Consider the following 24,463-nt stretch of genomic DNA (forward strand, 5'->3'; position numbering starts at 1 on the left):
CTGGGCGTTAGGCCAGGTTTTTCCGTGTTGGTCAGGGATAACGCAGGTGTTGCTCCAATGAAACGGGTTAATCGCCGTTTTATGAGCAAAGATGGAACCTGGTTTTTGTGATATGAGACGGCCGATTCCACAAAAGCACGCGTGCATTAGTTGTTTATATTGGTCCGGACCAGGGGGGCGTGGTTTGTGGGATAAAAATGTGTGTTTTTTAAATTTATATATATATATATATCTGCGTATTGTAATAACATTTGTGTAGCACCTGGTTTCGTATCTGTTTTAATTCCCCTCTGAAAAAAAACTCACCTCCCCCCTTCCTTCCCCCCCCCTCTCGCAACCTCCCTTCACGCTTTTTCTCACAGCCCCGCTATCTGTAAAAGTTGGGAAATTGTCTAAAATGTGTGTGCGTGTGAGAAAGTAGACAAAGTTTATGTACAGAAAACATATGAGTGAATGATCTATCCATTTAATTATCTTCTTCCGCTCTCGGAGGTTGGATCGCGGGGGCAGCAGCCTAAGCAGGGAAGCTCCCCCTCTTTGGCGCTGCGAGCGAATTCCAGTCAATTGAGATTGTTTTAAACTATACTGGTGATTGTGACTGTGCGATATTACAGTTGTTTTACACACTGAGGTTTTGAGTACGGGAAAAAAGGCTCTTGCTCGCTGGTAAATTCTCTGTGTGAGTGACTGTGTGACGCATATAAAAAAATAAAAAATAAAATAAAAAGGAGTCTCAGCTGGGAGACATTTTGAGATAAGAGTGTGTGCGTGTGACGAGGCTGTGTGAGTGACAGCTGCGTGAGGCGTGGGCCGAAGAGGTGTGACAATGTTAGGATAGCATTGAGCTAGGATAGCATTAAGCTAGGTTAGCATTGAGCTAGGTTTAAAGAATACAAAAATAAATAAATAAATAAAAAATATATAAATATATATAGTGGACAGCTGTACTCAAATCTGAAGAGAAGGCTGACAGGTTGGTTTTGATAATAGGAAAAATAAAATATACTGTATATGAATAAATAAACATTTAAATATCAATACATACATTTGGACTGGGACATTGAAGCATTGTTAAATTAATTAGTCAATAATTATGTGTGTAATATATTGTATTGAACAGCCTTGCTGCTTATCTGATCCATCCAGTTCCTGTGTGGAAGTTGAGACAAACACAGATTAGGACACATTGTAACTTTGAATTAATAGTTATACAACAAATAAATTAATAATATTGAATTTAAATTTGATACAGATAAATTGATTATACATTGATTTTTTAATTTTTTTTTAGGAATAAACACACAATAAAATAAAAGTTAAATTTATATTCTAATACATCTAAGGGCATCTGTGCAAACTGTGAAACATAGAGTCTGAAGAAGTACAGATAAGCGTCGCCAACACTCAGCGCCATTGTCAAAACAAAACGTAGAGAAGCGTTAAACAAATTCTAATCAGAAGGAAGACAGACCAAAATATGAGAACTTAAGTAAACAGACAGCAAGTAAACCAGAAATAATAATGTAAATAAATAACAAAGAAAGCAAATTTCCATGTGACATTGGTGCATGTAGAATTACATGTAGAGAATAAAACTAAATGGAAATAACTGTCTGCAAGATGAGCATGACGTCATGAATTGTGCTCGGGTTAGTAATAGATAGATAGATAGACAGATAACATGTTATTGATTCCTTCAGGAGAGTCCCCTCAGGAAGAAGAAGTAAAAAGTAAACAGTAACTAATAAGGGTATAAATGGAAACAAAATAGAAAAATATTACAAGGAGAATAAAAATAGAACAGTAAAATAAGAGAAACTAGGCATTAACGACCATGAGATAAAAAAGTATTGCACTGTTATTGTTTTGCATTCCCTGTCATCCTAGCCCCCCCAAAGAGGAGTTGTCTAAACCAGTAGTTCTCAAAGGAGGGTATGGTGTTTCCGCCCGGACAAAAAAGGGGGGTACTTGAAGGTATGCCAAGGGGTACCTGAGATTCACGATCTAGATATATATATATATGGGTTGGACACTATCTTCCTAAAAACATATAAGGATTGTATTATTGCTCGTATAACAACGATTGATAAATAAATCAATAATGGAAAACACTTTCCCTACCACGTCGAGAAACTGCTACTATGATTAAATCCATAAAGCAGGAAATAAAGAAGACCAGAACATGTACAGACCAATTGGCCTTCTCCATGTTATAACAAAAGGAATAGAACATTTGAAGTTAAAAAGTGGCTTTGGAGCAATCAAGGCTGCTCACACAGTCACTAAGAGGGGCATTATGTTGACACATCAATTTAATGTGTATTATATTTATCTATGAGAGCATTTTTGTTGTAAATTGTGAGGTATGGCTGTTAAAATCTTGGTTGTTTTTACGAATGATGACAGATGTGAACAAGAGCATGTATGGTCTTTGTGTGATGATGTAAATAAGGGGTGGTTGTATTGTATGGTAAGTATGTGTCCATGAAGGGGCCTTTGGTGACTTTTCTTATAATTGATTACATGCTACAGTATGATTATTTTTGATTAATTATTGATTATTATGAATGTATATATTTATTATGATTAATTAGTGTCATAATTTTAGTGCTTGATTTTTGGATCCCTTTAATTTAGGTAGCCAGGGACTACAGATGGAAAGTAGCTATTTAGATATAATCTGGTACAGAACATATCTGTTTCTGAACTTAATGTTTCTGTGCATTGTCCCATCATAGATAGACTAAATTAAATACAACGATTTAGTGAATTATTGAGGCCACAATAATTCACTAGGTGTTGTAAAATATCAAAGTACTATTGCAAAAGCGAACAGTGACCTCAAACATGACCTGTCCTCCGCCTCTGTTCTTGCTGCGCTTGACTATCAGCTGCCTTTTCTTTTTCTTGGATTTTTCTGAAACTACTAATACTACTACTACTATTACTATTACTATTACTATTACTACGACTAACACTGTCCCTGTGAGAGGGACAGAGGGGGGAGGTGAGTTTGGATTGGGTCAAGTTTGAGCGTGTTGAGGTTTTATTTTATCGATATGATCAATCAAGGATAAAGGAACGTAATGATTTAGATTGACAATTGCAGTGGTTGGCGGAAGCAACCCCAACCTCAAAGGAGGGTGCCAATTCAGTAATTAAAAGTTTTGTGAATTATCTAATATCCCGACATGGTTTCCCCAAAAAGATTAGGTCAAACAACGGCACCTAATTTAAGAAAACAGGTTAATCTTCTTCAGTCACAAGATCAGCACTTCTCAGGACCAGCAGCTTCCTAGGAAGGTGGAAAGACCATGAGACCAAAATGGTATGTTTGCAAAATGTAGAATTTGTGTGCCAGTTCCTCTGTGCAGATTTGAGGATGAAAGCAGCCACTCCAGATTCCCTTGCACTCGCTAAGAGGGGCACGGTCAAAGCCAATCCAGGACCAACACCCGATACCTGACTGGAAGGAACCGAGAGGAGAGACAACACCTTGCCAGCGATGACGAGAACAACTAAGGTTGCCAGCCAATGTGTCCACCGGGACTCCAGCAGCTGTGGAAAGAAGTGTCGGGAGTGCCGAAGCAGCGAGGAGGCCTGAAGCAAGCCGAGGGCCTGGACCAAAGCCCCACGCCCCATACTCTGCCCCCGCCTTCCCCAAAGCCCCCACAGCTCCAACTTTTTCTCAGCTTTTCCCCAATTTCGGCCAGCACGCACCGGCCACTGAACAGTCTGCCCAATGGACTGAACCACACCCCAAGAAGAGACAGAGACAGACTGTTTGAGTGGATCTCTTTCTTCACCAAGGCAGCCAAAAGCCCAACGAGGTGTCGGCAGGCCACCAGCCTGAGGCACCACCGAGCCATCTATACGAGCACTAATCGAACATGGACTCATACGAAATTCAGTTGTGTGTTCAAAATTAATTGGTAATTAACAATATTGGTAACTACATTCATTGCAAATGCCGGGAAAAATATTTTTGCAAATGTCTTACAGTCATAAGTCTATATACATTCATCTATTTATGTTCAATGATGTTCATGATCAAAGTATTTGTTATTCCTTTACTAAATCAAAGGGTAGGCCACTAATTGTGTTCTGTGAGATGGTTTTACTGCAGGCTGGTAACAGCGATCGCTCTGAAGGAGGGTCATAGACGGAATTTTTGCCTCGTATAAAAACATTGAGGTTTTTGCCTCTATCTGTGGTAGAGATTAGTGGTCTACATCAGAAATTGTTTTGGTCCAGGGTCTTAAGACCCTGGAAGGCGGGTATGTAGTAGAATTTCTGACCTTTGACCTATATTGCATGTCTAATAAGAATGTACGCTCATTTAATTTCTCTTCTATTCTGTGCCATTGGGACAAAAGTGAATATTAAGTCGTGCCAACCTGTCTACAGAATGTGTTGACTGTCTAAAGAATTCCAGTTGTTATGGAACAGATAGGGAAAACAAAGACATTGACGCACTAGATAAAAGACATTGACGCATTTAGATAACAAACAATGACGCACAAGAGACATATAAAAAATGGCAGAAGACCGGAACTCGACAGTGATTTTGGCTTGTGTGTGTCTTGTTTGCTCCGGAGTAACATGTGGTCTGTCTGCACGGCCAACTTAATTCAACCTGCACTTCTGATAATGGGTAAATAAATGTGTTGTACTAAACTACTTTTGTTGCCTGTTTAAGCTTCGGACAATCCACTACAATACAATGAGGCAGTGCTAAAATGTATTCAATGTAAGTACAAATTCAAATAGAGTTTCGCCACTTTAGTCATATTTTTTGTGCTTACGAAACTTCTCTATGACTTGAACTCCAGATAGTTTTGGCTGCCCTCTGATTAGGACAGAAACATCTAACCCTAATCACAATCCATCAGTCAAACTGTATGTAAATATGTCAAAAGTATATAAATACTACATGAATGAATGAACAAAACACATAATAATAAGAATAATAGCAGTAACAATATTACATTGGAAACTAACAGAATAAATATCAAATGAGTTTAACATGAATAGTAAAAAGCCTGACTTAAAAGATATATTTTTTAAAATATATTTCAAAAAAGATGATCTTTTATTGCTAAACACTGCAGTACATACTTTTACTCCTACATACATCATTTATTATGTGATGTATTTATTCATACATACATCATTTATTATGTGATTTATTTACTCCTACATATATCATTTATTATGTGACGTATTTACTCCTACATATATCATTTATTATGTGATGTATTTATTCATACATACATCATTTATTATGTGATTTATTTACTCCTACATACATCATTTATTATGTGATGTATTTACTCCTAAATATATCATTTATTATGTGACGTATTTATTCATACATATAGATTGATTGTACAGATATGGTGTTGTTTCTGCTGGGCAAGTATGCCTGACGCGCCTCCTACAGCGCCTTGGGTCAGGTGCAGGGTCATCAGCCGGGGACCACCGCTCATTGGAGTTTCGCTCTCTTTAACCCCGGAACGCCTCCTGGTGGCGGAGCGGTGGCAGGGACGTCTCCCTGCCACCCCCTGCAGCTGACCCATCTTATTGCCTTGACCCCCAGTACTTATCCCTCCTCCTCAGCCACAACCAGAAGCTTCCCTTTTCTGCTTCCTCAGCAAGGGCCTTAGTTTCCCTTTGGAGCTTTGCCCCAGTCGTTCCCACATCTCGGAGCAGCTTTATAGTTGATGTACCGACGAAGCCCCGACAGCCTACTTCCACAGGGTAGATGGTAGTGGACCAACCTGCCTCTCTGCACTCAGCAGCCAGATCTGCATACTTGGCTGCTTTGCGCTCGTAGGCTGCCTGGATTCCCTCCTCCCAGGGGATGGTGAGCTCAATCAGTATGGCAGCCTTGGTAACAGCAGACCACAGCACGATGTCTGGGCGGAGTGAAGTGGTGGTGATTTCACGGGGGAACTGGAGCTGTTTGCCGATGTCAGCCCTCATACTCCAGTCCCTTGCCAGAGAGAGGAAACTGCGGGGGCCTCGTCGGCTGGTGTCTCCTTTGCCTTCCCCTGGCCTCACAAACATGACAGGAAGTTGCTTGGCTATGGGCTGGCTGTTGGCCTCTTGTCTACTGCTCTCCAGGACTTCGGCCAGTTTCCTCAGGACTTGATCATGCCGCCATCTGTAGCGACCCTGTGTCAGCGCGATCTTGCAGCCTGATAGCAAGTGCTGCAGGCTGGCGTTGGGAGCACCACACAGGGGACAGCTCTCCTCCTGGCCGAACCACTGGTGGAGGTTTCTGGGGCATGGCAAGGTGTCATAAGTTGCCCTGAGTAGGAAGCTGAGTCTGGCTTGTGGCATCTTCCATAGGTCGGCCCAGCTGATGGGTCTGCTGATGGTACCTTCCCAAGTGGTCCATCTTCCTTGGCGACCTTGAGACACGGCCTTGATAGTATATTGCTCCTGGTTTGCCCTTGAGACCTCCTCCACAACCATGGCTCTGCGTTCCCTCTTTGTGGCCTTGGACCAGAGGCGTGGAGAATCACCCCAGCCAAGCCCCGCTCTCCCCACTTGCACCCTGCCGACTATCTCCTGGTGTTGGAGCCTGCCAATGGCCTTGGCGACCTCTGGCCCTGCTTGCCACTTCCGGCCTGTTCGGGCAGGTACACATGCATTCCTCACTGTAGGATCTGAAGATTCTTCCAGCTCAAGAACCAGTCTGGCCTTCTCTTGCTTATAGCCCAGGGTGATGGACTGGATCGGCAGATGCAGCGAAGTTGCCCCAAATAAGCCAGTGTCTGAGAAGCAACGCGGTAGGCCCAGCCACTTTCGGATGTAGGAGTTGGCTAGTCTGTCCAACCCGTTGGCTGTTGAGGATGGAATCTCACAAATCTTCAGTGGCCACATAACCCTTTGGTACAGTGTGAAGTTGTAGCACCACAACTTGTACTTTCCGGGGAGCTGGCTCTTGTTAATACTCGCTAGGCCTTCTGAGAGTTGTTTCCGTGCTGCCTTGCCTGCGTGCTTGTCCGACAGGTCCGCATTGTACTGCCTCCCCAGGCTTTGGATGGACTGGTTGACCAGTAGAGGGATTTGCTCACCTCCTGCAACAAAGATGGTTTTGTCGCTCCTGGTGCCTTTGCGCAAGGAGAGGCTTCGTGACTTGGAGGGTTTTATCTTCATCCGTGCCCATGTCACTAGCTCATCCAGCCTCTTCAGACATCTTCTCGTGCATGGGGCTGTTTGCAGCACCACAGTGACATCGTCCATGTAGCTTCGGAGTGGTGGAAGCCTCTGCCCTGTCTGCAGCCTCATTCCTCCTACAGTCTGGCGGGCTCCGCGGAGGATGATTTCAAAAGCTGCGACAAAGAGGACTGGGGAGATGGAACACCCCATGGCGATGCCTACTTCCAGACGCTGCCAACCTGTTGTAAAATCCTGGAGGCTAAAACATACATCTACATACATCATTTATCATGTGATGTATTTATTCATACATATATCATTTATTATGTGATGTATTTACTTCTACATACATCATTTATTATGTGACGTATTTATTCATACATATATCATTTATTATGTGATGTATTTACTCCTACATATATCATTTATTTTGTGATGTATTTACTTCTACATACATCATTTATTATGTGATGTATTTACTTCTACATACATCATTTATCATGTGATGTATTTATTCATACATATATCATTTATTATGTGATGTATTTACTTCTACATACATCATTTATTATGTGATGTATATACTCCTACATATATCATTTATTATGTGATGTATTTATTCATACATATATCATTTATTATGTGACATATTTACTCCTACATACATCATTTATTATGTGATGTATTTATTCATACATATATCATTTATTATGTGACATATTTACTCCTACATACATAATTTATTATGTGATGTATTTATTCATACATATATCATTTGTGAAGTGAAGTGAAGTGAATTACATTTATATAGCGCTTTTTCTCAAGTGACTCAAAGCGCTTTACATTGTGAAACCCAATATCTAAGTTACATTTAAACCAGTGTGGGTGGCACTGGGAGCAGGTGGGTAAAGTGTCTTGCCCAAGGACACAACGGCAGTGACTAGGATGGCGGAAGCGGGAATCGAACCTGCAACCCTCAAGTTGCTGGCACGGCCGCTCTACCAACCGAGCTATACCGTCCCATATATCATTTAGTATGTGATGTATTTACTTCTACATACATCATTTATTATGTGATGTATTTACTCCTACATATATCATTTATTATGTGATGTATTTATTCATACATATATCATTTATTATGTGACATATTTACTCCTACATACATCATTTATTATGTGTTGTATTTATTCATACATATATCATTTATTATGTGATGTATTTATTCATACATATATCATTTATTATGTGATGTATTTATTCATACATATATCATTTATTATGTGATGTATTTATTCATACATATATCATTTATTATGTGATGTATTTATTCATACATATATCATTTATTATGTGATGTATTTACTCCTACATACATCATTTATTATGTGATGTATTTACTCCTACATATATCATTTATTATGTGATGTATTTATTCATACATATATCATTTATTATGTGATGTATTTACTCCTACATACATCATTTATTATGTGATGTATTTACTCCTACATATATCATTTATTATGTGATGTATTTACTCCTACATATATCATTTATTATGTGACATATTTACTCCTACATACATCATTTATTATGTGATGTATTTATTCATACATATATCATTTATTATGTGACGTATTTACTCCTACATACATTTTTTATTATGTGATGTATTTATTCATACATATATCATTTATTATGTGATGTATTTATCATAGCTGTCCATTTTTTTTATCAGATTAATCACATTTTGGAATTTGGATGAATCATGATTAATCAGTGATTAATCGCTTGCGTTATTACATTTAGCTTAAGGAAAGACCCCAATATTGTATTGGCAGAAAGTCATGCGGGAACTTGAAGGAATTTATTTATTTATTTATTTGGCAACAGTTGGAGCTCAACTTCTTTCAGGAAGTATTTTGCACAATTCTCACTCATTTTGGAAAGACGTACATCTCATACTGAATGTGTGGCTCAAATCTCATTCATCTAAGTGAGTGCATGATTCATCTACTGTAGGTGAATGCATGATTCATCTAGGTGTGTGTATGATTCATCTACTGTAGGTGAGTGCATGATCCATCTACTGTAGGTGAGTGCATAATTCATCTAGGTGTGTGTATGATTCATCTACTGTAGGTGAGTGCATGATTCATCTACTGTAGGTGAGTGCATGATTCATCTACTGTAGGTGAGTGCATGATTCATCTAGGTGTGTGTATGATTCATCTACTGTAGGTGAGTGCATGATTCATCTACTGTAGGTGAGTGCATGATTCATCTACTGTAGGTGAGTGCATGATTCATCTAGGTGTGTGTATGATTCATCTACTGTAGGTGAGTGCATGATTCATCTACTGTAGGTGAGTGCATGATTCATCTAGGTGTGTGTATGATTCATCTACTGTAGGTGAGTGCATGATTCATCTACTGTAGGTGAGTGCATGATTCATCTAAGTGAGTGCATGATTCATCTACTGTAGGTGAGTGCATGATTCATCTAAGTGAGTGCATGATTCATCTAAGTGTGTGTATGATTCATCTAGGTGTGTACATGATTCATCTAGGTGTGTGTATGATTCATCTAGGTGTGTACATGATTCATCTAGGTGTGTACATGATTCATCTAGGTGTGTACATGATTCATCTAGGTGTGTGTATGATTCATCTAGGTGTGTGTATGATTAATCTAGGTGTGTGCATGATTCATCTAGGTGTGTACATGATTCATCTAGGTGTGTGTATGATTCATCTAGGTGTGTACATGATTCATCTAGGTGTGTACATGATTCATCTAGTTGTGTGTATGATTCATCTAGGTGTGTGTATGATTCATCTAGGTGTGTGTATGATTCATCTAGGTGTGTGTATGATTAATCTAGGTGTGTACATGATTCATCTAGGTGTGTGTATGATTCATCTAGGTGTGTGTATGATTCATCTAGGTGTGTACATGATTCATCTAGGTGTGTGTATGATTCATCTAGGTGTGTGTATGATTCATCTAGGTGTGTGTATGATTCATCTAGGTGTGTACATGATTCATCTAGGTGTGTGTATGATTCATCTAGGTGTGTGTATGATTCATCTAGGTGTGTGTATGATTAATCTAGGTGTGTGTATGATTCATCTAGGTGTGTACATGATTCATCTAGGTGTGTGTATGATTCATCTAGGTGTGTGTATGATTCATCTAGGTGTGTGTATGATTAATCTAGGTGTGTACATGATTCATCTAGGTGTGTGTATGATTCATCTAGGTGTGTGTATGATTCATCTAGGTGTGTACATGATTCATCTAGGTGTGTGTATGATTCATCTAGGTGTGTGTATGATTCATCTAGGTGTGTGTATGATTCATCTAGGTGTGTACATGATTCATCTAGGTGTGTGTATGATTCATCTAGGTGTGTGTATGATTCATCTAGGTGTGTGTATGATTCATCTAGGTGTGTGTATGATTCATCTAGGTGTGTACATGATTCATCTAGGTGTGTGTATGATTCATCTAGGTGTGTGTATGATTCATCTAGGTGTGTGTTTAAAAAATTCAGTCTTTTAAATGTAATGGTTTAATATTCCATCCATCCATCCATCCATCTTCTTCCGCTTATCCGAGGTCGGGTCGCGGGGGCAGCAGCCTAAGCAGGGAAGCCCAGACTTCCCTCTCCCCAGCCACTTGGTCCAGCTCTTCCCGGGGGATCCCGAGGCGTTCCCAGGCCAGCCGGGAGACCTAGTCTTCCCAACTTGTCCTGGGTCTTCCCCGTGGCCTCCTACTGGTCGGACGTGCCCTAAACACATCCCTAGGGAGGCGTTCGGGTGGCATCCTGACCAGATGCCCGAACCACCTCATCTGGCTCCTCTCCATGTGGAGGAGCAGCGGCTTTACTTTGAGCCCCCCCCCGGATGGCAGAGCTTCTCACCCTATCTCTAAGGGAGAGCCCCGCCACCCGCTGGAGGAAACTCATTTCGGCCGCTTGTACCCGTGATCTTGTCCTTTCGGTCATAACCCAAAGCTCATGACCATAGGTGAGGATGGGAACGTAGATCGACCGGTAAATTGAGAGCTTTGCCTTCCGGCTCAGCTCCTTCTTCACCACAACGGATCGATACAGCGTCCGCATTACTGAAGACGCCGCACCGATCCGCCTGTCGATCTCACCATCCACTCTTCCCTCACTCGTGAACAAGACTCCGAGGTACTTGAACTCCTCCAGATGGGGCAAGATCTCCTCCCCAACTTGCAGATGGCACTCCACCCTTTCCCGGGCGAGAACCATGGACTCAGACTTGGAGGTGCTGATTCTCATCCCAGTTGCTTCACACTCAGCTGCAAACCGATCCAGTGAGAGCTGAAGATCCTGGCCAGATGAAGCCATCAGGACCACATCATCTGCAAAAAGCAGAGACCTAATCCTGCAGCCACCAAACCAGATCCCCTCAACGCCTTGACTGCGCCTAGAAATTCTGTCCATAAAAGTTATGAACAGAATCGGTGACAAAGGGCAGCCTTGGCGGAGTCCAACCCTCACTGGAAAAGTGTCCGACTTACTGCCGGCAATGCGGACCAAACTCTGGCACTGATCATACAGGGAGCGGACCGCCACAATCAGACAGTCCGATACCCCATACTCTCTGAGCACTCCCCAAAGGACTTCCCGAGGGACACGGTCGAATGCCTTCCCCAAGTCCACAAAACACATGTAGACTGGTTGGGAAAACTCCCATGTACCCTCAAGGACCCTGCCAAGAGTATAGCGCTGGTCCACAGTTCCACGAACAGGACGAAAACCACACTGTTCTTCCTGAATCCGAGGTTCGACTATCCGGCGAAGCCTCCTCTCCAGTACACCCGAATAGACCTTACCGGGAAGGCTGAAGAGTGTGATCCCACGATAGTTAGAACACACCCTCCGGTTCCCCTTCTTAAGAGAGGAACCACCACCCCGGTCTGCCAATCCAGAGGTACTGCCCCCGATGTCCACGCGATGCTGCAGAGTCTTGTCAACCAAGACAGCCCCACAGCATCCAGAGCCTTAAGGAACTCCGGGCGGCTCTCATCCACCCCCGGGGCCCTGCCACCGAGGAGCTTTTTAACTACCTCATCAACCTCAGCCCCAGAAATAGGAGAGCCCACCACAGATTTACCAGGCACTGCTTCCTCATAGGAAGACGTGTTGGTGGGATTGAGGAGGTCTTCGAAGTATTCCCCCCACCGATCCACAACATCCGCAGTCGAGGTCAGCAGAACACCATCCTCACCATACACGGTGTTGATAGTGCATTGCTTCCCCTTCCTGAGGCGGCGGATGGTGGTCCAGAATCGCTTCGAAGCCGCCCGGAAGTCGTTTTCCATTGCTTCCCCGAACTCCTCCCATGTCCGAGTTTTTGCCTCTGCGACCGCTGAAGCCGCACACCTCTTGGCCTGTCGGTACCTGTTTGCTGCCTCAGGAGTCCTATGAGCCAAAAGAACCCGATAGGACTCCTTCTTCAGCTTGACGGCATCCCTCACTGCCAGTGTCCACCAACGGCTTCTAGGATTACCGCCACGACAGGCACCAACTACCTTGCGGCCACAGCTCCAATCAGCCGCCTCGACAATAGAGGTCCATTCGGACTCAATGTCCAGCACCTCCCTCGTGACATGTTCAAAGTTCTTCCGGAGGTGGGAATTGAAACTCTCTCTGACAGAAGACTCTGCCAGACGTTCCCAGTAAACCCTCACAATGCGTTTGGGCCTGCCAGGTCTGTCCGGCATCCTCCCCCACCATCGCAGCCAACTCACCACCAGGTGGTGATCGGTAGAAAGCTCCGCCCCTCTCTTCATCCGAGTGTCCAAAACATGAGGCCGCAAATCCGACGACACAACTACAAAGTCGATCATGGAACTGCGGCTGTCATGTCTGTGATTATGTTTTGTTTTAGTCATGTTCGGTTTTGGTTTTGGACTTTTTGTGCACTTTTATTTGTCACCATAGCAACCATTAGTTTCACCTGGTTCACATCGTCATGTCACGCACCTGTTCACGTTTAGAGTCACGCACCTGTTTTCACTGATCATGTCACTATATAAGTTTTTCTGTTTCTGTTGTTCGTCCTGGCGACATCACACTCCTGCCACTCTGTTCACCCTCATGATCCTTGCTGCTCTTTTTTATGCCCCTCTTCTCATGTCAAGTAAGTTTTGTTATTGTTCATAGTTTTTTGCCTTTGTGCTATAGTGTTTTATTTTTTATAGCCACGTTTTGTACTTCCGCTTTTGTGCGCGCTTTTTGTTAATTCCCTTTTGAGTTAAAATATTAAACATGTCCTCACCTGCACGCCACGTATGGTCCAATTCATTTGCACCACTGGAGAACCAACCACGCCACAGACCGAGTCATGACAGATGTCGCCAGCAAAAAAGTTCTCCCGCAAAATTGGACGAGGGGACGTGGGAAGTCCTGCGCGCTATGGAGGCGGAAACACTGCGCTTTTCCCCCAGGGAGCGCAGGGGGATGATGTGGGGGCCCGGAGGCAAGCTGGTGCCGATCGGCACGTTGCTCCCGTCCCGGAAACGTCGCCAAGGAAGAGGAAAGACTTCCTTGAGTGGACAGGATGCGTCACTCCTGCGGGCTCCTCCCCCTTTTTTCCAAATTCTTTACCCGGTCAATCACAGCCACCCAGAATTCATGCCCCGCCCCCCAAGACTCAAGCCACGGCCAAGTCTCAAAAATGTTTTTCACCCACAAAAGCCCAGGTGGGGGGGAAAGAAAGACTGTTTGGACAATTTAGAGGGGAGGATTTTGCCCCCCTCCTGACCTCCCTCCACCCACCCCAAAAAACGGTTTCAGACAGCGGGGAGCGCGTCTGGTATCCGCTCCTTGAGGGGGGGGGGGGGGGGGCTAGGGCTGGGAACTGTTCAGGGGGGGTGGATCATCATCGTCCTGCCAAGCCACAGCCTCCGGCCCGGCCGCCACCACCAGTCCGTCACCAAGCTAAGCCACAGCCTCCAGCACGGCCGCCACCACCGGTCTTTAGGCCTGCCAAGCCGCAACCCCCAGCTAGGCCACCTGCACCAAAGCTAGCACCTGTCGCAGCACCACGCCAGGCACCGGTACCAGCACCACGCCAAGCACCGGTACCAGCACCACGTCAAGCTCCAGTCGTAGCTCCACGACTCCAAGTGCCGCCAGTCGCAGCTCCACGACGCCAAGTGCCGCCAGTCGCAGCTCCACGACGCCAAGTGCCGCCAGTCGCAGCTCCACGACGCCAAGTGCCGCCAGTCGCAGCTCCACGACGCCAAGTGCCGCCAGTCGCAGCTCCACGACGCGACCCCTCAAGCCAAGACCAAGATCCCCCAAGTCCAAGCCAAGACCAAGACCCCCCAAGTCCAAGCCAAGACCAAGACCCCCCAAGTCCAAGCCAAGACCAAGACCCCCCACGCCAAGACCAAGTCCAAGACCAACCATGCCAAGACCAAATCCAAGACCAACCATGCCAAGACCAACCATGGCCACGCCAAGCTTCGCCGCCCGACGTGCCACGCCAAGCTTCGCCGCCCGACGTTCCACGCCAAGCTTCGCCACCTGCTTCATCTGCAGTTTCCACGTCTGGCACGATGACGACGCATCCACCTCGTCGGCCATGGATGTGGCCAGTCCATGGGCGTCCGCCACGCCAGGTACGCCGACCTCCTCGTCGGCCACGGATGTGGCCACTACCTGGTCGGCCGCCACGCCAAGTGCGCCCACCTCCTCGTCGGCCATGGATATGGCCATTCCCGGGTCGCCCACCTCGTCAGGTACAGCGACGGTCTATGCGTCGCCGCCACCTGATCCTGCCCCGGTGGATTCGGGGACACCTGGTCTGGCGACCCACCGCCATGTCCCCCTCCCGCCCTCTCATGACTCTCGATCCTGCCTTGTTTTGTTTGTTTTGGACATCTGGGATCTGTCCGTAAGGGGGGGCTCTCTCATGTCTGTGATTATGTTTTGTTTTAGTCATGTTCGGTTTTGGTTTTGGACTTTTTGTGCACTTTTATTTGTCACCATAGCAACCATTAGTTTCACCTGGTTCACATCGTCATGTCACGCACCTGTTCACGTTTAGAGTCACGCACCTGTTTTCACTGATCATGTCACTATATAAGTTTTTCTGTTTCTGTTGTTCGTCCTGGCGACATCACACTCCTGCCACTCTGTTCACCCTCATGATCCTTGCTGCTCTTTTTTATGCCCCTCTTCTCATGTCAAGTAAGTTTTGTTATTGTTCAGAGTTTTTTGCCTTTGTGCTATAGTGTTTTATTTCTTATAGCCACGTTTTGTACTTCCGCTTTTGTGCGCGCTTTTTGTTAATTCCCTTTTGAGTTAAAATATTAAACATGTCCTCACCTGCACGCCACGTATGGTCCAATTCATTTGCACCACTGGAGAACCAACCACGCCACAGACCGAGTCATGACAGCGGCCTAGGGTGTCCTGGTGCCAAGTGCACATATGGACACCCTTATGTTTGAACATGGTGTTCGTTATGGACAGTCTGTGACGGGCACAAAAGTCCAATAACAAAACACCGCTCTGGTTCAGATCCGGGCGGAAATTCTTCCCAATCACGCCTCTCCAGGTTTCACTGTCGCTGCCAACATGAGAGTTGAAGTCCCCCAGTAGAACGAAGGAATCACCCGGGGGAACACTCTCAAGTACTCCCTTGAGTGAATCCAAAAAGGGTGGGTACTCTGAGCTGCGGTTTGGCACTTAAGCGCAAACCACAATCAGGACCCGTTCCCCCACCCGAAGGCGGAGGGAAGCTACCCTCTCCTCCACCGGGTTGAACTCCAATGTGCAGGCTCTGAGCCGGGGAGAAACAAGAATTGCCACCCCAGCCCGTCGCCTCTCACTGCTGGCAACGCCAGAGTGGAAGAGAGTCCAGCCCCTCTCGAGAGAACTGGTTCCAGAGCCCTTGCTGTGCGTCGAAGTGAGTCCGACTATATCTAGCCAGAACTTCTCCACCTCGCGCACTAGCTCAGGCTCCTTCCCCCTCAGCGAGGTGACGTTCCACGTCCCAAGTAGCCGAGGATCGGACCGCCAAGTGCCCTGCCTTCGGCTGCTGCCCAGCTCACATCGCACCCGACCTCTATGACCCCTGCTATGGGTGGTGAGCCCATTGGAGGGGGGACCCACGTTGCCTCTTCGGGCTGTGCCTGGCCGGGCCCCATGGGGACAGGCCCGGCCACCAGGCGCTCGCCATCGTGCCCCACCTCCGGGCCTGGCTCCAGAGGGGCGCCCCGGTGACCTGCGTCCGGGCAAGGGAAATCTGGGTCCTTTGTTTTTATTTTTCATGGAGGTTTAATATCCAGTGTTTAAAAATGCAATGTTTTAAAATGTTGTGTTTTAAAATTCAGTGTAAAAAAATCAGCGTTTTAGAATTCAGTGTTTAAAATTCCAGTGTTTAATATTTAGTCCTTTAAATTCAGTGTTTAAAAATTCAGTGGTTTAGAATTCAGTTTGAAAATTCAGTGTTTAAAAATTCAGTGTTTAAAATCTCAGTGTTTTAAAATGCAGTTTTAAAATCCAGTATTTTAAAGTGATGTGTATGAAAATTCAGTGTTTTAAAATGCAGTTTTAAAATTCAGTATTTTAAAATTCAGTGTATTGAAAATTCTGTGTTTTAAAGGCCTAGTGAAAGCCACTACTACCGACCACGCAGTCTGATAGTTTATATATCAATGATGAAATCTTAACATTGCAACACATGCCAATACGGCCGGGTTAACTTATAAAGTGCAATTTTAAATTTCCCGCTAAACTTCCGGTTCGAAACGCCTCTGAGGGTTGACGTATGCGCGTGACGTCAATCATTGAAACGGAAGTATTCGGACACCATTGAAGTCAATACGAAATAGCTCTGTTTTCATCTCATTATTCCACAGTATTCTGGACATCTGTGTTGGTGAATCGGTTGCAATTTGTTCATTGCATTATGGAGAAAGAAGCTGAGCAAGCAAAGAAGAAAGTTGTCGGTGCGAAGTGTCTATTTTGCGAGGGAAGTCACAAACAACACGTACACAGCCGGCGCTTCTTTGTTTACATTCCCGAAAGATGCAGTCAAGATGGAAGAACTCGGACAACAGAGACTCTTACCAGGAGGACTTTGATTTGGATACACAGTTGCGATAACGTGAGTACACAGCTGCGCTTCCAAACATTTGATCGCTTGCTATATCTAGCTCGAGCTAGTAGCTAGGAGCTAGGAGCTAGCATTAGGATTAATTTGTGGCATATTAAATATAAGCCTGGTTGTGTTGTGGCTAATAGAGTATATATATGTCTTGTGTTTATTTATTGTTGTAGTCATTCCCAGCTGAATATCAGGTCCCACCTGCGCGCTTCCAAACATTTGATTGCTTGCCCGTACGTGCGTGTCATGTACGTAACTTGGATTAAATATATAAGCTTTATGAACCTTGGGTTAGGTGAACGGTTGTTTGGGCTGAGTGAGTGTGTGTGTTATGCAGGTGTTTGAATTGTATTGGCGGGTTATATATACGGGATCCCGTCCATATTACCCGCTCGAGCTATAACTAGCTCGAGCTAGTAGCTAGTAGCTAGGAGCTAGGAGCTAGCATAACAAACACCTAGGTGTTTTTATGCGGGATTAATTTGTGGCATATTAAATATAAGCCTGGTTGTGTTGTGGCTAATAGAGTATATATATGTCTTGTGTTTATTTACTGTTGTAGTCATTCCCAGCTGAATATCAGGTCCCACCCGCGCGCTTCCAAACATTTGATTGCTTGCCAGTACGTGCGTGTCATGTACGTAACTTTGATTAAATATATAAGCTTTATGAACCTTGGGTTAGGTGAACGGTTGTTTGGGCTGAGTGAGTGTGTGTGTTGTGCAGGTGTTTGAATTGTATTGGCGGGTTATATATACAGGATCCCGTCCATATTACCCGCTCGAGCTATAACTAGCTCGAGCTAGTAGCTAGGAGCTAGCATAACAAACACCTAGGTGTTTTTATGCGGGATTAATTTGTGGCATATTAAATATAAGCCTGGTTGTGTTGTGGCTAATAGAGTATATATATGTCTTGTGTTTATTTACTGTTGTAGTCATTCCCAGCTGAATATCAGGTCACCCCCGCCTCTCACAGCATCTTCCACTCCCCACTAGTCCTTCACTTGCACTTTCCTCATTTAAAAATATTTCATCCTCGCTCAAATTAATGGGGAAATCGTTGCTTTCTCGGTCCGAATCTCTCTCACTTCATGCGGCCATCATTGTAAACAATAGGGAACTTTGCGTATATGTTCAACTGACTACGTCACGCTACTTCCGGTAGGGGCAAGCCTTTTTTTATCAGATACCAAAAGTTGCAATCTTTATCGTCGTTGTTCTATACTAAATCCTTTCAGCAAAAATATGGCAATATCGCAAAATGATCAAGTATGACACATAGAATAGATCTGCTATCCCCGTTTAAATAAAAAAAATCATTTCAGTAGGCCTTAAAATGCAATTTTAAAATCTAGTGTATTAAAATTCAGTGTGTTTTAAAATTCAGTGTAAAAAAAAATCACTGCTTAAAAAAGCAAGACCCACTTTGTGTGAATTAAGACTGAAGCAATGTGTCCGAAGCAGCCAATGAGGTGTCAGCTGTGATGTCACATGGTCTTCATTTAGCCAATGAGGTGTCAGCTGTGACGTCACATGGTCTTCATTTAGCCAATGAGGTGTCAGCTGTGACGTCACATGGTCTTCATTTAGCGAAGTGGCTTTTGTGTTTTGAAGCAGGAAATGTTTCTGCACTGAATTATTATACACTGATTTTTTTACACTCAATTTTAAAACACTTATTTTTTATGAATGGAATATTTGTTCTATTAAATTGTCAGCCCTTTTTGATGTAAAAAAAAAAAAAAAACAGTTCACAAAATTGTACTTCCATAAATTCATCAATTCAGTGTCAAAAAAAGAAAGAAAGAAACTAACCTAATTAAGAATGTAAAACAAAATTTAAAAAAATAAAATACCTTGTTATGTATTTTTACATTGCTGCTCAGGACAACATAACAATGCTGCTTGGGGCCCTGATTGTTATGTTGCTCGATTTTTATGTTGCCCTGATTGTTATGTTGCCCTGATTGTTATGTTGCTCGATTTTTATGTTGCCCTGATTGTTATGTTGCCCTGATTGTTATGTTGCTGGATTGTTATGTTGCCCAGATTTTTATGTTGCCCTGATTGTTATGTTGCTGGATTGTTATGTTGCTCGATTTTTATGTTGCCCTGATTGTTATGTTGCTGGATTGTTATGTTGCCCAGATTGTTATGTTGCCCTGATTGTTATGTTGCTGGATTGTTATGTTGCTCGATTTGTATGTTGCCCTGATTGTTATGTTGCCCTGATTATTATGTTGCTCGATTTTTATGTTGCCCTGATTGTTATGTTGCCCTGATTGTTATGTTGCTCGAGTTTTATGTTGCCCTGATTGTTATGTTGCTGGATTGTTATGTTGCCCAGATTGTTATGTTGCCCTGATTGTTATGTTGCTGGATTGTTATGTTGCTCGATTTTTATGTTGCCCTGATTGTTATGTTGCCCTGATTGTTATGTTGCTCGATTTTTATGTTGCCCTGATTGTTATGTTGCTGGATTGTTATGTTGCCCAGATTGTTATTTTGCCCTGATTGTTATGTTGCTCGATTTTTATGTTGCCCTGATTGTTATGTTGCCCTGATTGTTATGTTGCTCGATTTTTATGTTGCCCTGATTGTTATGTTGCTGGATTGTTACGTTGCTCGATTTTTATGTTGCCCTGATTGTTATGTTGCTGGATTGTTATGTTGCCCAGATTGTTATGTTGCCCTGATTGTTATGTTGCTGGATTGTTATGTTGCCCTGATTGTTATGTTGCTCGATTTGTATGTTGCCCTGATTGTTATGTTGCCCTGATTGTTATGTTGCTCGATTTTTATGTTGCCCTGATTGTTATGTTGCCCTGATTGTTATGTTGCCCAGATTGTTATGTTGCCCTGATTGTTATGTTGCCCTGATTGTTATGTTGCCCAGATTGTTATGTTGCCCTGATTGTTATGTTGCCCTGATTGTTATGTTGCCCAGATTGTTATGTTGCCCTGATTGTTATGTTGCCCTGATTGTTATGTTGCTGGATTGTTATGTTGCCCTGATTGTTATGTTGCTGGATTGTTATGTTGCCCTGAGCAGAGTTTCACTTCTTTGTAACTGTGGTATGACATCTCAGTGTGTAGACTTTAAAAATCACACCTGCGTGCTTCATGAAGGTGTGACATGTTGACACCGGAACGGATTATTCAAGGCGCTGGGAAAATACATGCTTTGTATCTTTGTGTCACGTGCTGTTTTGGCGCCCGCTGCACAATGATGCACAAAGATGCACAATAATGCACAAAGATGCACAAAGATGCACAATATTGCACAAAGATGCACAATATTGCACAAAGATGCACAATATTGCACAAAGATGCACAATATTGCACAAAGATGCACAAAGATGCACAATATTGCACAAAGATGCACAATATTGCACAAAGATGCACAATATTGCACAAAGATGCATGTTCTCAGCAGCCAGCCACCGACCCACTGTGCTGCACATTAACAAACCCACACACACACAGACACACACACACACACACACACACACTCACAGAGAGAGAGACACACACACGTCGGGCTGCAGCTGCAACACCTGCTTATTGAGAACAATCGACGACGTGTAGGCTACATTTTTATGGAAATTCTGCCGCTCCCCTCTAGAGAGAGCCTCGCTCAGGGATTACTTACACACACACACACACACACACAAACACACACACACACACTCACACACACACACACACACACGCTCACACACGCGCGCGCGCTATTTAACACAACAGGACCCAACACAGCCTCCATTTTGGCTCCCGGCCCTGCAGACAAGGAGGTCGAGGACAGCGGTGTGGACCCCCTGATGGATGTGTGTGTGTGTGTGAGTGTGTGTGTGTGTGTGTGTGTGTGTGTGAGTGTGTGTGTGTGTGTGTGTGTGGGGGGGGGGGGGGGGGGGGGCGTATGTAAATGTGTGAAATCAGCGATAATGACGCACAAAAAGCCACATCACAGTTGGCAGAGATGCTGCTAATCATCCTCACACCGTGCGTGTGCGTGTGCGCGCGCGTGGAGGAGGGGCCCCTATACGTGACATCCCCGTGGCCCCCTCAGCTACAACAAGACCACCACCTTGGACTCATTTCACGGCTGCGTGACTCCGACAAACTGCTGCTGCTGCCTGCATGCGTGGAAACAACCGCACGTCGGTGGGCGCGCGCGTGTGCGTGTGCGCGTGCTATCGTTGCTAGATTGTCATTTGTAAAGCAAGTGTGTGTGCGTGTGCGTGCGCGCGTGCGCGTACTATCATTGCTAGATTGTCATTTGTAAAGCAAGTGCCTGCAGACATTAGAGATAGAAAAGCAGACATTAGAGATAGAAAAGCAGACATTAGAGATAGAAAAGCAGACATTAGAGATAGAAAAGCAGACATTGGAGATAGAAAAGCAGACATTAGAGATAGAAAAGCAGACATTAGAGATAGAAAAGCAGACATTGGAGATAGAAAAGCAGACATTAGAGATAGAAAAGCAGACATTAGAGATAGAAAAGCAGACATTAGAGATAGAAAAGCAGACATTGGAGATAGAAAAGCAGACATTAGAGATAGAAAAGCAGACATTGGAGATAGAAAAGCAGACATTAGAGATAGAAAAGCAGACATTAGAGATAGAAAAGCAGACATTAGAGATAGAAAAGCAGACATTAGAGATAGAAAAGCAGACATTGGAGATAGAAAAGGCAGAAAGACAAAAAAAAAAATTGTTCTTCTTGTTGCACATTTTTGAAACTAATAATGCTTTTATTTTGAAAATACAGCCTTGCCCTGTTTTGTTTCCACGGCAGTTAGTGAGAGGATAAATAAGAAATGAGAAGTTTCACTCATTCACATTGTGTTGATTTCAAATAAGCACTTTTTTTTCTTTTTTTTAAATAAAAGATGTTTTTAGCTGATTCATATATTTTGTCATTAGAGAATTATTCAAAAGAAATGTTATTAAAAAAAAACAACCTCCATATTTTGTGTTGTGTGTTTTTGTTTGTATTTTGTCATTGGAACTTTCATTTGGATCGGATCAATTCCATCCTATTTCAGAGGCTTTAATCCCAGGTGACGCGGGGCCCCGCAGACCGTGGGGGTCCCCATGTTTTGCTCCAGGAAGCACATGTCAAATGTTGAATAATATACCACACTAAATGTCCCGCAGTATTGAATTTACCAGCCCTTTCCTGCTCAGGTACTCTGCAAAAGTGTTGAATGTCTTAGTTTGCACTAAATATATATATATATATATATATATATATATATATATATATATATATATATATATATATATATATATATATATATATATATATATATATATATATATATATATATATATATATATATATATATATATATATATATATATATATATATATATATGTATATATATATATATATATATATATATATATATATATATATATATATATATATATATATATATATATATATATATATATATGTATATATATATATATATATATATATAATTCAAAAATGTAAAAATGTATTTCTCGTTTTAGTACATCCATCCATCCATTTTCTACCGCTTATCCATTAACAAATTCAATTCAAGTTTGATTCAACTAAACATTTATTAAAAGTGTGTGTGGGGGCGTTTTTACCAACATGTCAAATGTTAATTGATGAATGACTTCATACCAAACTTTACCCAGACGTATATTTCCTAGCCCCTTCCTGCTCCATCACTGATAGGCAAAATAATGGCAAATATCCCTGAAAATGAGTTTGATTCCCGGTCAGAACTGTGTCAGGAAGTTGGAAACATGGGTTTACATTTGTTATTTTGTTTTTAAAAAAAAAAAAAAAATATTGAAAAATGTATTAATATCACATATGATCACAAGTTAATATCACATATGATCACAAGTTAATATCACATATGATCACAAGTTAATATCACATATGATCACAAGTTAATATCACATATGATTTGTGTCTTTATTCTTTTGTAAAACGGAGCAAACTGGCTACAAAATTAACCCTAACAAGATAGATTTTTCAAAAAAGATTTTCAAGATTGAAAGTTGCCATCAATCCCACGTGGGTGCTCGTCACAGGATCGGCTTCATATAGCGTATATTTCCCAGCCCCTTCCTGCTCCAACACCGATAATAAAACACTGAAATATCCCTCAATATTATAAAGTGTTGGATTGAATGATGTTACATGTGTTATTTTGCAGAAAAGAAAATGTTGAAAACATTTATTTTTCGTTCCAGTATAAAACATGCCATCCATCCATCCATCCATCCATCCATCCATCCATCATCCATCATCCATCATCCATCCATCCATCCATCCATCCATCCATCCATCATCCATCATCCATCCATCCATCCATCCATCCATCATCCATCCATCCATCCATCCATCATCCATCATCCATCCATCCATCCATCCATCATCCATCATCCATCCATCCATCCATCCATCCATCCATACATCATCCATCCATCCATCCATCCATCCATCCATCCATCATCCATCATCCATCACCCATCATCCATCATCCATCCATCCATCCATCCATCCATCCATCATCCATCCATCCATCCATCCATCCATTTTATACCGCTTGTCCCTTGCATCAAACTAAATGCACCTTTGATGAAAACAAGCATGGTTTGTATGAAGAGGGTCTCACCTGGATGACCCGCATGTTGTATAAAGAGGGTCTCACCTGAATGACCCGCATGTTGTATAAAGAGGGTGTCACCTGGATGACCCGCATGTTGTATAAAGAGGGTCTCACCTGGATGACCCGCATGTTGTATAAAGAGGGTCTCACCTGGATGACCCGCATGTTGTATAAAGAGGGTGTCACCTGGATGACCCGCATGTTGTATAAAGAGGGTATCACCCGGATGACCCGCATGTTGTATAAAGAGGGTGTCACCTGGATGACCCGCATGTTGTATAAAGAGGGTCTCACCTGGATGACCCGCATGTTGTATAAAGAGGGTCTCACCTGGATGACCCGCATGTTGTATAAAGAGGGTGTCACCTGGATGACCCGCATGTTGTATAAAGAGGGTCTCACCTGGATGACCCGCATGTTGTATAAAGAGGGTGTCACCTGGATGACCCGCATGTTGTATA

The 24,463-nt window shown here is 43.1% G+C and overlaps 1 protein-coding gene across 1 annotated transcript in view; it reads right to left on the reverse strand.

Annotated features, from left to right (window-relative positions):
- The window catches only part of LOC133655204 (LIM/homeobox protein Lhx5-like), a 48,126-nt gene that overhangs the window by 17,583 nt on the left and 6,080 nt on the right, over positions 1-24,463 (reverse strand). The window lies entirely within an intron of this gene.

Source organism: Entelurus aequoreus, linkage group LG08, assembly GCF_033978785.1.
Source record: "Entelurus aequoreus isolate RoL-2023_Sb linkage group LG08, RoL_Eaeq_v1.1, whole genome shotgun sequence".
NCBI classification, from domain to species: domain Eukaryota; kingdom Metazoa; phylum Chordata; class Actinopteri; order Syngnathiformes; family Syngnathidae; genus Entelurus; species Entelurus aequoreus.